The sequence below is a fragment of the Dipteris shenzhenensis genome, chromosome 13, assembly GCF_047967505.1.
Source record: "Dipteris shenzhenensis isolate YYH24624 ecotype China chromosome 13, Dip_SZ_1.0, whole genome shotgun sequence".
NCBI classification, from domain to species: domain Eukaryota; kingdom Viridiplantae; phylum Streptophyta; class Polypodiopsida; order Gleicheniales; family Dipteridaceae; genus Dipteris; species Dipteris shenzhenensis.
The window spans coordinates 35,393,803-35,410,976 of NC_141608.1; positions in this window are offsets into that span (position 1 = coordinate 35,393,803).

Consider the following 17,174-nt stretch of genomic DNA (forward strand, 5'->3'; position numbering starts at 1 on the left):
AGTGCATGTTTTCAGGTCATGGTATGAGATTGGCACCACTGCCATTCTCCATTGGTGGCATTCTCCACAGATATTGACACAAATCCATATGATCTCTACACGTGAGTTTAGGCTTCTCAATGCCATTTCTTAGGGCCTAATAAGAGATTGGCACCACTGCCATTCTCCACTTGTACAAATGTTTACCCTACTATTCTAGGAGGGGTATTCTAGTGATCATAAGAGAGTGGTGTCCTATTCCATTCCACATGTGAGTTTGATGATCTCAGTGTCATTATGTAGTTGACATCATGAGATTGGCATCACTGTCATTCTCCGCTAGTGGTAATCTAGACAAACTAAACCTATAGATTGACATTCCACTAATTTTATTGGCTATAGTAGGATAATGGCAAAAGTGCCAATGCACATGTGAGTTTAGGATTCCTTGTGCATGTTTTCAGATCATGGTATGAGATTGGCACCACTGCCATTCTCCACTGGTGGCATTCTGCACAGAGATTGACACAATTCCATATGATCTCTACACAGCGGAGACAGTGATCACTACATAGAAGAATGCACATGTGAGTTTGGTGATCTCAGTGTCATTATGTAGTTGCCAGCATGAGATTGGCATCACTGCCATTCTCCGCTAGTGGTAATCTAGACAAACTGAACCTATATTCCACTAATTTTATTGGCTGCAGTAGGATAGTGGCAAAAGTGCCAATGCACATGTGAGTTTAGATTGGCATCACTGCCATTCTCCACTAGTGGTAATCTAGACAAACTGAACCTATAGATTGACATAACACTAATTTTATTGGCTGCAGTAGGATAATGGCAAAAGTGCCAATGCACATGTGAGTTTAGAATTCCTTGTGCATGTTTTCAGTTCATGGTAATGATGAGCATGATTACAATTTTTTTAACATGGAGAAAAATCACATTCTCGTCAACTAATTCAATCTATACCTTAAAATTTTACATTACTTGGACCTTGATCAAGAAAAACATACTCTAACATAAAAATTTGTAACTTAAGCAACCTAGCATAACCAAACTAACGTGGATAAACTCACATAACGAGCTAGGTTTCATAAAGTAATATCGATCAACTTTACCACATATATGAATAAATGGAAGTAAAATAATGTATGGTTTCAAATGAATACCACGTTCACACACACACACACACACACACACAAAAAGTCTATGGTCTCAAGTTCTGGCATTGCAATGGGAGCATGGCACTACTGCCATCCTCCAATCTCCCCATTTTGCAAAGCTAAAAATTTCTAAATTTGCTCCACTTCCATTCTCCCATTGCAATGTCCCAATTCAAAACATTGGCTTTGCAAAGGGGGAATGGCACCAATGCCATTCTCCCATTGTGATTTCCCGAATCAAATCTTGGTTGTGCAAAGGGGAAATGACACTAGTGCCAATCTCCCAGATTCAAAGTTTTGGCTTCACAAAGTCAAAATGGTACATGTGAGTTTGATGATCTCAGTGTCATTATGTAGGTGCCAGCATGAGATTGGCATCACTGCCATTCTCCGCTAGTGGTAATCTAGGCAAACTAAACCTATAGATTGACATTCCACTAATTTTATTGGCTACAGTAGGATAATGGCAAAAGTGCAAATGCACATGTGAGTTTAGGATTTCTTGTGCATGTTTTCAGGTCATGGTATGAGATTGGCACCACTGCCATTCTCCACAGAGATTGACACAAATCCATATGAACTCTACAGAGCGGAGACTGTGATCATAGGAGAGTGGTGTCCGATTCCATTCCACATGTGAGTTTGATGATCTCAGTGTCATTATGTAGTTGCCAGCATGAGATTGGCATCACTGCCATTCTCCGCTAGTGGTAATCTAGACAAACTAAACCTATAGATTGACATTCCACTAATTCCAATGGGAGAATGGCACCGGTGCCATTCTACCTTTGTGAAGCCAAAATTTTGAATCAGGACATTCCATTGGGAGAATGGCACTAGTGCCATTCTCCATTTTCCAATGGGAGAATGGCACTAGTGCCATTCTCCACTTTCCTATTACAAAGCCAAAAATTTTAAATTTTAAATTTGCACCACTGCCATTCTCCCGTTGCAATGTCCCGACTCAAAACTTTGGCTGTGCCATTCTCCCCATGCAATGTCATGATTCAAAATTTCTACTTCACAAAGATAGTATGGCACTAGTGCCATTCTCCCATTGCAATGTCACGATTCAGAATCTTGGCTTTGCAAAGGGAAAATGGCACCAGTGCCAGTCTCCCAATGCAATGTCTTGATTCAAAGTTTGCCTTCATAAAGGGAGAATGGCACCAGTGCCATTCTCCCATTGCAATGTCCTAATATAAATTTTGGCTTTGCAAAGGGAGCATGGCACCATTGGCATTCTCCTAAGGCAAAGTCCCAAGTCAAAATTTTGTCTTCCAAAGGAAGAATGGCACTAGTCTGTTCTCCTCTTATGAAGACAATTGTTTTTCTCAAGTCAATGCATGGGGAGAATGGCACTGGTGCCATTCCCCTTTTCAAAGATGGTATATGCAATTCTTTATAGGAAAGCCAAATTCACATGGAGAATGTCACCAATGCCATTCTCCACAATCCCACATGGAGAATGGCACTGGTGCCATTCTCCCCCCGCTACAAGGACAACTTTGTTGGTCTTATGAAATTCTTTGGTTGTAGTTTGTTCATAATCAATTTACTGTCATCGTAATGAGAGGGGATGGCTACTATCAGATGCATGAATCAGGTCATGACGATGGTGAAAATAATTCATGCTTTAGAAAAAATTTTATGAAATTGCTAAAATTTTTAGGGAAATAATTCATGCTTTCATGAAAATTTTGTATAGACTCATTCATGCATTCTAGAGATTTGCACCAATGCCATTCTTCCCCTCTAGATTGACATGTTTGATGGTCTTATGAAATTCTTTGGTTGTAATTTGTTCATACTTAATTCTCCGTAATCGTAATGACAGAGGACGGCTATCAGAAGCGGGGACAAGGTCATGATGATGGTGGGGAATGAAGTGGTTGGAATTGGTGGAGTGTGTGCAATAGATCCGGAGGCCTACTGTAGTGGTGTGAAGATTGGGACAGAAAATGTATCGGTGATAGTGGAGAAGTCTATCAATAGTGAAATGCTCTTGCCATTTCCCACTATGGATGCAGTGCTTGTTGGTGAGGCAATTTGGAGCGTTGTCAAGTGGCCTAAGGGCTCTCTAAAACATGTTGGTGATTCTTTAGATGATGCGGTAACTGAAGAAGCTGCACCAAGTGAGCCTGAGCGACCTTATGTTGAGGCAATGCCAGTTTCTTCATTGGAAACTGACAATTTCATTCGTGAATCTTGGAAAGAGAAAAAAGTTGTCTTATGGGATGAGAGCAAAATAAAGACCGTGGGGGAAGGTGTGATCTTATATGTTTTCCCAGGAGACTCTATAAACTTTGACCTATTGGGTAACGATTGCATTGGTGTGGGTATTGAAAAGAAAGAACAAATTAGAGGAAGTGACTTAGGGTCTTCTATGCAAGATGTTGGCTCTCTCAGCCTAGTAAAGTGGCCCATCAAGCAGATTACCTTACTTGAAGGAAGCCCATTGCAACAATATGTGCCCATGGACCACGTTGCTGGTATAGATGAGTTGGTCAATGATCAAATGTTGAAAAGGGATGATCCAACATCAAAGAAAAGAAGGTACACTTTCATTAACAGGGTGCCTAAACAAAGAGAGCCTCCAACACCAATGTACAAAATGTCACTAGATTCGGTGTAGCAGGTTTCTTCCATCGATTGTTGTGGGAGTAGGTGTTGCCAACATGCAGAGCGAGATCTCTTAATGAATCTAAGGAAGAACTTTTGGGGCAGCTCCTTGGAGTCTCGTACAAACTTTATATATGATGTGTTGTCAACGGCTTGGCATCATGACTACAGAGGGAGGATATGCTACAACTTCAGGATAAACGGTCAGGATGTCTATTGTAGAGCATGGTATGAGATGCATGGAATTCCAAGGACATCATTTTATCGATACAGGGAGCAATTTGAGAGTGGTGTGCAGTGATATGTGCATGGCAATTCAGGGATTATGAGGAGGAGCAGGGAGCACATAGGTATGGGAAGGGCTCTCATTCAACACTTTGTGGATAATAGCACAGAGCATATGCCTCACAAGAGTAGAACCATGCAGGATGGTTCTAGAGAGACACAGCAAGTGATACCTGAAGTGTATAGGAAGATAGACATCCTAGTGAAGTCAACACTTCACTTAATCAACGTGGTTATCAGAGCCTATCCACATCCACATTTGGCAAGATTTGGAAATCAGACTTAAAAAATGTAGCCCTTGCTAAGACGAGTGAATTCTCTAAATGTAGCTTGTGCAGCCCGCAATTGGCAGCCACAAAAAGTCAAGATGAGCGCAATTCGCTGATGGAAGAGAGAAAGATGCATATGATACAGCAACAAAGTTGTAGGAACTTATACTATGCATGGCGTAGGTACTCCGAGATGGATCCAAAAAAGTATGTATGCATAATCCATGATAAGATGGACCAAAAAAAGACGGCAATTCCAAGACTTCGGGTGAGGTCCAAGGACACCGATTCTGCATGGCAATTACAGGTTTCACTCATTGGAATTATTACCCATGGGCATGGAAACGGTCATTATGGACACTTCACCCTCAATGGTTTGTGGCCATCTGATCCCAACCTGACGATTGGATCGCTCTCAATTTGTTTGCGCAACCTCGAGAGGATGGATATGCATGACCTTGGAGACCTTGCTACCAATGGGATTCCTAGAAGCAATGCTCGCCTTTTGAATGCTCTATGTTCAAGAAATGCTTTGGACTCCCATTACAGTTCTAAAGGTGCACATGTTTCCACAAGTGGAGCTAGCTTGTCTGAAAATGTAGATGTCACGATCACAGATGCAAATCTAGAAACTGTATCAGAAAGTGACCCGAAGTATGTCACGGAGGCCATGACAACTTCCATTGCAAGGGCTACAGACACATGTATGAATTTTTTTCCATCAAATACAAGAGAAAACCCACCCTCTTTAGAGCAGAGTGTTGCTATTGAGCCACCATTCCAAAAGTTGCCAGAGAACTTGCTACTCCAACTAGATAATTGTGGGTCTAAGAACAAAAATAGATACTTGTTTGCATACCTTTCTCTTCTTGTAGCAAGGGGCATTTTCAAGACAGTTCAATTGGGCTTCTTGATGGTAGGGCACACACATGAGGACATTGATGCAATGTTCAGCAGGTTTTCTAAGAGCTTACAGGTGGGACAAACATTCACTTTCCCGCATGTGATGGATACATTCAAAAAATGTACATCATCTTCACCGGCACCATTTGTTCTTACACGGGTTCCTAACTTCAAGGATTATGTGGATGGCTACCTATGTGATGGGCAAGAAATGCTAGTTGGACATGCAAAGCCATTACAATTTTGATTTTACATGCAAGGTGACAGACCAATGATGCAGTACAAGGTGCATCCAAAATCACCGAATTGGATGCCCATTGAAGGGGGAATTGAGCTATGGAAGAAAGATAGTGAGGGTTGATCATTGTTGCCAACAGGTTGTCCGGATATACTGCCAATGGCTGCATTTGTGAGAGATCACTTGCAAGTAATATCAGGATAAAGGATTACATTAAGTTTTGGGAGAGATGTGCAAGTGGAAAGAATGCATCCTATGAGTCCTACATTAGGCCAGTGATAGACTATTGGAAAACCATGATCGGTGAGCTCGAAGAGGAAAACATCTCAGAGATAGGAGTGTACAGAGAGTTTTGGCCAAGAACACAATCTCCTAATGAGGAGGATGATATAGATGCTTGCATTAATGATTTCCAAGGCTATGAGGAATGGAATGATCACTATTGTGGGCCTCTAAAAGGTAAGCCGAGGGAAGAGTTTAGACCAATGGTGGATGTTAAGCAAGGTGACTTTATCTTGGTGAGGCCATTAGATCCTATATACCCCATATGGCTTGGGCCGGGGTTGCCATATCAAGTGCCGAGATGGATGCTGCTTCTCCTAATTTCAAGAAATTATTAATTCAGTATTGGGCACCATCAGTTAAGAGAAAGGGGCTCAGTGATGCAGATGCCTATGTTGATTGCTGGAACAAGTATTGGGCAGAGAATAGGTTGGATCCATAGGTATGGGAGTGTATTGATGCAATTGTCTGGTCATGGACATCAAAATCCATAAATAGACCCAAGAAGATCAAGATTCCACAGAGCGTATGTATCAAAGCACAGGAGAGCTTGCTTGGTATCAGAGCATAGAAAATGGTGTCGATTTTCTCCCTCTTAATCTCCCAAACTTCCATTGTAAGGTGTGTTCTCATGTGATGTTTCTCAATTGTTGTTATCTTGTCAATGGGTATTTGCATATTATTAATATGATAATTTTTAGAAGCTGACCTTCACCAACAACTGCTTTGTTTCTAGTGGAACTCACTATGCATGGTGTTTGTTAACACCACCAATTGTGTTTATTAACACCTCAAGTAAAATATACATGTTGTCCCTAGACGGTGTTTATTAACACCACCAAATACATGATTTTCAAACTCTGCCACAAATGCTTTATTTCGGTTTTTATACGCAATGAACTGTTTCACAACCAATGAAGTTTTTCATAATCATTGGAATTCCAAATATTAGCTTATTTAATATTGGTAAAATTCCCACAATCAATGGAAAATTTCCCAAATTCAATGAAGCCTTTCCCAATTTTAATGAAATCCACCCAATTTCAAAATTCCCAAAATGCAACTTTTGTCCCACTTTATCTAATACGGTGTTATTTACAGTGATAGTCCAACAACCTATAAGAATTGGATACAATTGTGATTTTTTATCACTAATTGAGCTTTATAAAGGACAAATTCACTTCATTAATTGATATGCATTGTACATAAGACTCTACCTATTCTTCTGGTAAGCCCATCCAAGATATCACCAAAAATGCAATCTATACCAATATGAAAAGAAAATGCGACTAACTTAACAGGTAGACCACATTATAAAGTCCCTCTCTATAGAGGTAGAATGGAATTTTGAAATAGTTTCAATACATTTTTTAAAGATTGAGAGGTTAAGAAAATAGAAATGTTTTTTTGAAAGACACAAGACATATAGCATAGAATACAATTCCACATGGAATGATAGATGATAATGGGCGCACCTACATGTCATGGATTCTTTCGCTTTGTAAACAAGTATATACTCAAATATGCATACATGAAGTAGAACGGACTCTAAGAGAGTAAGGGGTTGTTACATGGACTTTTGAAGTAGAATGGCCTTTGGAAGTAAGAGGAGGTAATCTTTGCCAATAGTTGTTTCAATTGAGGAGACATTCACCAAAAAATAGAATGGTATCAATAATCTTGTTTAAAGTTATTCCTAACATAGTTCAACATATCTTCCTTAGGGGGAACTACAATAATAAAAAATTTAGTGATATGGTGGAAGATGATCGCTTTAACTAACTAGTGATGGGGTTGTAGTGGTTGAGACAACACTCTTTCCTTCTGCAATAATAGAATTGAATGATTATGATAGACATTTAATCTTGTGCTCCTTTGTCCATTGTAAATGAGTCGAATGCAACTTTATGCATAAGAAATTCATGATTCTTTTCATGCTCTCTTGAACAATATCCCTCCTTTATAGCTCCACTTTTATTATTACTTGTAAACTAGATAACAATTGTAGCAATAATGAAACTTGAGACATTATGGTAGCTTTGGATGTGGGCATAGAAACCAAACCTAGTCACCCTTTACACTTAGAGAATATTCATTCTACATGTTTGAACAAAAGGTGTTACACAAATGGGGTCCATGATGTATAGGGAAGTATCAAGGGAGTTGGCAACCATGATAGTTGTCTGAATTTTGTTCAATCAAATTTCCTAGTGGACCATTAAATTTGATAGAGATCTGTGGATTAATTAAGATTTAGATTGTCACCATTTGGACGTATGCATCCAAGTTGTGGCAATATCATATCATCTAATTCCATTGTAAAAATTGGATATACATAATCAGTAGGACACTACAAAATAGGATGCCGTTAGGAACCCTTGGAAGCTTGCAAAATTTTTGCTCATTAGCATGTGCTTTGCTTGTGTCAATTTCTAAAATTTCCATAAATAAGCACTTCAAAACATACTTTTCCATAAACTCACCCTTGTATCATAATTTGGATGCACCTTCAATAGTCCAAGTTGGGGGTACATTCCAACAAATCTGATAGATCATAAGCATAAATGGAGTTTGAAGGGAACATTTACAAAATTCTAACGGATAATTTAAATACTCATGGGAGAGGAACAGTCCAGTACGTTACATCTTGGGGGGCTCACTACGTATAAACCTTGGGGGGTTCACTTCACAACATTTTTGTGTACCACGTGCATTCAAAAAGAGGGGTATTTTAATCCAACTTTTTTTTTAAATTAACAAGATTACAATAACAGGAGGCGTTTTTTATTCAACATTAGAAAAACATCACTTAGTAAACACGGGTGTTTTTATTGTTGGGAAGAATTTAGTTGACGGGTCTTTTAAACACCCCTTGAACGCACATGATAGATAGGGTTTCTTAGTAGCACCCCCCAAGTTTATAAACCCTCTATATCACATGTATTCACGGGCTATTTTCCAATTCCTTTATGAGTCCTTTATCTATAATTATTTCAAAATTATTTGGTATGTGCCACATGGAAGGTACATATAATGCGTACATTTTTGCATGCACTCCCTACTAGTGACTACGTATGAAAAATGGTGCACGTACTAACCAAATACGCATGTGGACTTATCTGTTGGAAATGAAACTTTGCACAGCTCTTAGGCTACCCTAGACCTACATCCATGCAAGATTTGGTTGCCAATCGATTTTTTATGTGCCACGTGGAAGGTATAATGCGTACATTTTTGCAATCCCTACTAGTGACTTCGTATGAAAAATGGTGCACGTACTAACCAAATAGGCATGTGGAGTTATCTATTGGGGATGAAACTTTGCATGGCCCTTAGGCTACCCTAGATATACATCCCTGCAAGATTTTGTCTCCAACTGATTTAGTATGTGCCACGTGGAAGGTATAATGCTTACATTTTTGCACGCACTCCCTACTAGTGACTACGTATGAAAAATGGTGCACGTACTAACCAAATACACACGTGGACTTATCTGTTGGGGATGAAACTTTGCACGGCCCTTAGGATACCCTAGATATATATCCTTGTAATATTTGGTCTCCAATTGATTTGGTATGTGCCACGTGGGAAGGTATAATGTGTACATTTTTGCATGCACTGTCTCTACTAGTGACTACGTATGAAAAATGGTGCACGTACTAACCAAAAAGGCATGTGGACTTATCTGTTGGGGATGAGACTTGCACGGACCTTAGGCTACACTAGATATACATCACTGCAAGATTTGGTCTCCAACTGATCTGGTATGTGCCGTGCGGAAGGTATAATGTGTACATTTTTACATCCCTACTAGTGACTACGTCTGAAAAATGGTGCACGTACTAACCAAATAAGCATGTGGACTTATCTGTAGAGGATGAAACTTTGCACGGCCCTTAGGCTACCCTAAATATACATCCCTACAAGATTTGGTCTCCAACTGATTTGGTATGTGCCACGTGGAAGGTATAATGCGTACATTTTTGCAATCCCTACTAGTGACTTCGTATGAAAAATGGTGCACGTACTAACCAAATAGGCATGTGGAGTTATTTGTTGGGGATGAAACTTTGCACGGCTCTTAGGCTACCCTAGATATACATCCCTGTAATATTTGGTCTCCAACTGATTTGGTATGTGCCACGTGGAAGGTATAATGCGTACATTTTTGCATGCACTTCCTACTGGTGACTACATATGAAAAATGGCGCACGTACTAACCAAATATGCATGTGGACTTATCTGTTGGGGATGAAACTTTGCACGGCCCTTTGGCTACATCCTTGCAAGATTTGGTCTCCAACTAATTTGGTATGTGCCACGTGGAAGGTATAATGCGTACATTTTTGCATGCACTCCCTACTAGTGACTACGTATGAAAAATGGCACACGTACTAACCAAATAGGCATGTGGACTTATCTGTTGGGGATGAAACTTTGCACAGCCCTTAGGCTACCCTAGATATACATCCTTGAAAGATTTGGATTCCAACTGATTTTGTATGTGCTATGTGGAAGGTATAATGCATACATTTTTGCAATCCCTACTAGTGACTACGTATGAAAAATGGTGCACGTACTAACGAAATAGGGATGTGGACTTATCTGTTGGGGATGAAACCTCGCACAGCTCTTAGGCTACCCTAGATATACATCCCTTCAAGATTTGGTCTCCAACTGATTTGGTATGTGCAACATGGGAAGGTATAATGCATACATTTTTGCATGCACTCCCTACTAGTGACTACGTATGAAAAATGGCTCACGTGCTAACCAAATAGGCATGTGGACTTATCTGGTGGGGATGAAACTTTGCACGGCCCTTAGGCTATCCTAGATATACATCCCTGCAAGATTTGGTGTCCAACTGATTTTGTATGTGCCATGTGGAAGGTATAATGCATACATTTTTGCATGCACTCCCTACTAGTGACTACGTATGAAAAATGGTGCACGTACTAACCAAATAGGCATGTGGACTTATTTTTTGGGGATGAAACTTTGCACGGCCCTTAGGCTACCATAGATACACATCCCTGCAAGATTTGGTCTCCAACTGATTTGGTATGTGCCATGTGGGGTGTACATTTTTGCAATCCCTACTAGTGACTACGTATGAAAAATGGCACACGTACTAACCAAATACGCATGTGGACTTATCTGTTGGGGATGAAACTTTGCACGGGTCTTAAGCTACCCTAGATATACATCCCTGCAAGATTTGGTCTCCAACTGATTTGGTATGTGCCACGTGGAAGGTATAATGCGTACATTTTTGCATGCACTCCTACTAGTAACTACGTATGATTTTGGACCAATTGTACATAATCATGTATTAATGTTTGACACATGTTACTACCATTGAGCACCATTCCATGCTAAACATTGACATTTTTTTCTTAATCTACATTTGACAAAAATTAGTGACAATATTAATGTAATAATTGCAAGCATTGATATATATGAAATTCAATATGATATTCAAAATGATAAAGTTGATAGCACTAGAGAGAGATCGAGAGAGAGAGAGAGAGAGAGAGAGAGAGAGAGCTTATACTTGAACACGTTTTCAATGCTTAATGTTTAGAATTACTTCACACGGCATTATTTTTAAAATACCTTATATATTAGATGTGTGAATTGAGATATTTGAAATTCAAAATGATACTCCTAATTTTAAATGTTTATGTACGATTTGAATAAACTATAAACTGAGATAAACAAAGTAAGAACAACATCATGAAAGTACCAAAATGAATGTGTACATCATCATCATCATCGTGCCAGAAGTGCATCCCTAAAAAGATATGTGTGAAGCATGAACAATCATCTCTAATAACTCCACATATGATCCTCTAGTCGTCCTCTGACATGGCTCCTCTGTGACCTACTGCCCAATCATCCGCTGTGTACCCTCAGGCAAAGCCTCATCTCCTGGATCAGATGGGCCAGCCTCATCCTGATGACAAGGAGGGCATGCTGCACGAGCCACCGCTGCCATCTCTGCCTCCCTAGCCTCCTCTATATATGTGCACCTCAGCTCCCAAAGTCATGCATCTGTAAATACTCGTGCCTCAAATATAGCTCGAGTAATCGTCTCTACATGTAGAAGATGCTGGTCTAAGCCACGCCCAAGCTGCTGCTCCACCCACTGCTACAATGATATTTGAAGCTCTACCTCTCACTCAATACGACGTGCCTCCTCTGCTCGTGCCTTGTCACCTGGCATGAAATCACACAACAAGACAAAGCACCTACAGACACGCACACAGATGCGTTTACTCAACTAAAAAAAAAACTTACGGGCGCGTCTATTTGCACATCTATTAGCGTGTCTGTAGACTCGCGTCTAAAGGTGCATCTACATAGCAGATAGACATGCCTATAGACGCGCATATAGACGCGTAAATAGACGCTCTACTAGAAATTTTGAAAAACAGACACGCATCCATAAACACGTTTATAGATGCATTTATAGATACATTTATAGACACGTCTATAGACACGCAAATAGACGCCCCTCGAACAGACAGAGGCGTATATAGACGCATTTATAGATGCCTTGATAGACACGCTACATAATATTTTTTAAATTTTGTGTGCTTGAGCAGAATGCTGTGTATGTTGTGTATGCTATGTAGTTACAGGAATCCCATTTTCACATTGTGTAATTCAATTCTTACAACCAACCGCATTTTAATTAGCACTCTTGCAAGCACGTCTATAGCCGACAATTACAATTCCAAATAAAACATTACAACTCCAAAACGTTTAGTTCACAAGGCATTAATTGATAGAACGTTGCACAAGAAAATTGAAAGCCAAAAAAATAAAAAGAGTATATATTAATTCATAGCTCAAAAAGTGCTTGTATGTACATATAGCACGAAGCTAAGCCACGTCCAGTGGCTTCAAGTACCAAAAATAAGAGGAGTGTATATACAAGAGGCATGAAGCCAAGCCAGTGGCTTTAAGTACAAAAAACAGTAGCTAGCACTACTTCTACGACTAATCTTTCTCCACATCCTCGCTCCCTTCTACACTCCCTTCTGCGCTCCCTTCTCCGCCTCCTTATTCCTCGTCTTCTTCCTCATTTTCTTGTGCAGGGTCCTGTAAACAAGGGACAACATATATCAAAGTATGAAAAATCAAATCTTTACTTATAATATTGACATTATTTAATTACTTTCAAAAAACTCGGGGGACGCTCCAGTAGCCCAGATATACTACTCCTCAGTAATCAACCCATCATTATAGAAGTGCCTCCATGTATCTCCTCTGCAATGGTGGCAGTGGTAGGCTATCTCGACAGGAGTAGGGTACCTGCCCACGATATCAAGCTGCAAGATGACACAATTTGTGGAGGGGTTAGTACAAAGAAACAACCTCCTAATAAACTACATAAACAATATAATTTGAGATCGATACTTATAAATTGGGCCTCCCATGATTCAACACCCCTTGCTCCAAAATGCACGCTTCCATATTGCTCCATTTGGATCCTTCGTGCCTCCACGTGCTGCAGACTGGGTTCCTCCTTCGCTGACTTCATTGCTTTCTTCCACTCACACTTGTGAGCGGTGTGGGGCGGGCCCCTTGGTGGTTGACCTCCCTCGAGCCTAGCAAGCTCTGCTAGTGCCTGCCTCTTAAGTGAAGATCTTTTATTGCCAAGTATCGTAACAATCTTTGACTTGGCCCATTTATCTGTGAACTGAACATTGGGGGGGTTAGGATACCTAGAGCGAACAGCAGCAAGGATCTCATCAGCCAACCTCTTTGGATGGTCTTTGTAGTAAATAAAGCAATCTCTATAATTGTTAGCAATTACAGAGCGCATGAAGGCCATGATGTCCTTCCCCCGTGCATCCATCAAGATGCCTCTTGTCTGAGTGATGTCATAGTAGATAGTACCATCACCCGGAGGCACGTCTAAATCATCTGAATCATCCTCGTCCTCACCACCACCCCTCTCAAAGAATTGTGCCATGCATCCCCCACCGCTCTCCCTGCTACTACGCATGCTACTGTGTCGTGTCGAGCTAGTACATTGGCCACTCGTAGTTGGAGAAGCGACTCTCGATTACATGGGACTACGTGGACCACTCGTAGCTGAAGAACCGAGTCTCAACTACATGGGAGTACGCCGATGGCTCTGCGAGGTAGAAGGGCCTCCTGATGGCATGGGGAAAGGGGCTCGGCTCTATAGCCAGCTGGGGTGTGTTGACTTCGCTGGGATAATCTCAACTGGTGTGGGGTTGGGGTGGTTTAGAGTCTATAGTGCCGACTCCTGGGGGGTGTTTAGAGTACCCGTCATGTAGTCGTATAACTCCCGAGGACTAGGAGGGTGCCCCAAAAGGTTATATAACTCTCGAAAGATGGTCTCCCGAAAATGAGGTGAGCCTGAAGAGCTTCCTGGCCACATGATGAACTAGAAAAAAGAAAAAAAGAAGATTACTGATGAGCTGAGAAGAGAAAAAGAGAGAAGGGAAGAGAGTAGAAAAGAGAGGAAAAGTGGGGATAAAAGAGAGGAGAAAGGAGAGGAAAAGAGAGGAGAAAAAGAGAGAAAAAGTGGGGATAAAAGAGAGGAGAAAGGAGAGGAAAAGAGAGGAGAAAAAGAGAGAAAAAGTGGGGATAAAAGAGAGGAGAAAGGAGAGGAAAAGAGAGGAAAAGAGAGGAGAAAAAAAGAGAGAAAAAGAGAGGAGATAAGAGAGAAAAATTACCACGAAAAGAGAAGGAAAGAGAGGATAAAAGAGAGAAGGAAAGAGAGGAAAATAGAGGAAAAGAGAGGAGAAAAAAGAGAGAAAAAGAGAGGAGAAAAAAAGAGAGAAAGAGAGAGACAAAAAGAGAAGGAAAGATCATGCAAGATTCCCTTTCCATCATTCATGCAATTCCTTTCTTCATTCATGCAATCACTTATTTCCATCATTCAATATGCAATCCTTTTCTTGGAAGTGGAAGTGAAAAGGGAAAGGGAAGAGGAAAGAGAAAGGAAAGGAAAGGGAAGGGAAGGGAAGGCCAGGCCAGGGAAAAATAACAAAGCGCGTCTATCTTCGCGTATAATAGCGTGTCTATAGACACGGCTATTTGTTTCCAAAAATAGAGTAGACGCGTCTATAGATGTGCTCTTAGACGCGCTCTCAGATGCGTCTATAGACGCGCTCCAACAGACAGACTATTCTAAAAACTCGAAAAGCACATGCGCCCGACACAAAAGCACAACACTAGTACCAAAAACATTTGTTTCTTCGATACGACAAAGGACGAATCCAAAGAGAGCAACTTTCAAAGAAGATCAACCGTAAAGAGACTTACCTTGGATAGAGATATGGAAGCTTCTTGTCCTTCTTCAAAGCTTCTTCTCTTTCTTCTCTTCCTTGTTTTACCCTTTGCTTCTCTTTGTTCTCTTCCTTGTTCACCCTCTTCTCTTGTGTGCTTGGAGATGATTGTGTACGCCTGGAGATAAGTGTGGGTGCTTGGAGATAAGTGTGGATGCTCGGAACTGTGCCTATTAATAGTAAAGCAAGTCACGCGACGCTAAAAGTATGTGAAGAAAAGCAAGCGTGCTAAAAGTAGGTTTGAAAATTGCATCTATAAGCGTGTCTAATTGTGTGTCTATGTACGCGTCTAAATGCACGTTTAATTGCATGTCTACAACACGGTTTAGATCCGCCTATAGATGCAGACCATAGAACAAATGTGGTTTTAGATGCGGTATTAGACACGCCACAGAGTTTTAAGATTAAATATTTGATACAAGAGCAAATTTTTTGGATTGTTTATTTGTAGGATGTCTTCATCTTCAACAAGTAGCTCCAGTGAGGATGAATCCCTTCGTATCCACCATCGCGAAATGTGGTTGGAGCAAAAAATCAAATGTATGTGTGATCGATGTCGAGGAGACATGTATCGTGCACGTAGGATTACACTCAATCACATCTCAAAGTATGGAGAATGGGATGCGACCGTAAACATGGTAAGTGTTAAAGAGTTAAGGTTGATTGAGATACCTATGGGTGTTCATATGTTTGAGTTATGATCCCGTTTTAATTTGATATAGGATGCAGTGCCACACCCGCATATGTTGCCCTATGCTCGTCGTGAGGAGGCGAAGCGTCGGCGATATGAGGTGGGATCTTCAGGAGGGACCGTTACGGATGCATGGAGTGATGGTGATAGTAGCCTTGCACCATTACCTCATGAAGCCATGGAGGAGGAGGTGTTTGATGGTATGGTGCGGGATTTATATGTCCATCAATCCGAAGGAAGGGATGATAGCATGGAGCAGGATGATCTTTTTACCGCAGCATCGACTCCACTGTTTGAGGGGTGCACATTCTCTGTTCTACGTGCCTCCCTTGAGTTACTAAACTTGCAAACCATCTATGGATAGAGCAATGCAAGTTTTAATGCATTACTCAAGTAAGCTTTAAAGTCTATTTTGCAAACATGGTGAATCATGCTAGTGGGTCAATTACTCGAATGCTTTTCCTCATTTATGGTCTTCATGTGCAGGCTATTGTGTAAAATGCATCCAAGGGAGAATAAATTACCGACCTCAAGAGATATGGCAAGGCAACATGTGACCTCTCTTGGAGGATTAGATTACAAGCGCATCCATGCATGCGTCAACGATTGCGTTTTGTTTCATGGACTACATAAGGATGCAAGAGAGTGTCCTACTTGTGGAGAGGCAACATATAGAGCAGATCTCAAAACTTTGGACGTGCCTCGTAAGGTTCTGCAACATTTTCCCATAATCCCTCGCATCCAACATATGTTCAAGTACAAATCCATTGCAAAGCTCATGTCATGGCATTCCTCGTGCACCGTGGAGGTTATCAAAGCTAGAGATGGTGGCGGTGAAGCGCGCTATTACTACAATTCGTACTCCCAACTCCCACTGGATGCATGAGGTGTTTGAAGGGGGCCTTTACAAAGAGCAAGAAAAGAGGTGTAGAGCAATTATATGGCTTGAAATCTCATGATTGGCACAAGATGCTCCAAGTAAGTATTTTATGTGCATAATATCTTTTTTCTTTCAAATTTGTGAGTGAATTAGAAGCAACTAATCAACCATTCCTCGTGTGTTCAGTTCATACTACCTACTAGCATTTCTCATAGTGCATCGAAGGACGTGAAGGATTGTATTTACAAGATGGGTGAGCGAGGTACTTTACATGATACAAAATGTGATGCGTATCAATGCTCCATGCAAGGTGTTCATATTGCTAATATGGTGTACTTTTTCATTTCTAGGTATGTGAGCTCAAAGGAAATAGATCCCACCATTCTTGAGAATGCTCGAGTTATGTCAGTGGAGGTGGTTTGTTTAGTGGAGGAGACATTTCCACGTTCTATTCTCACAAGCCAACTACATCTCATAGTGCATTTGGTAGATGAGATTGCTATATGCGGTACTATACA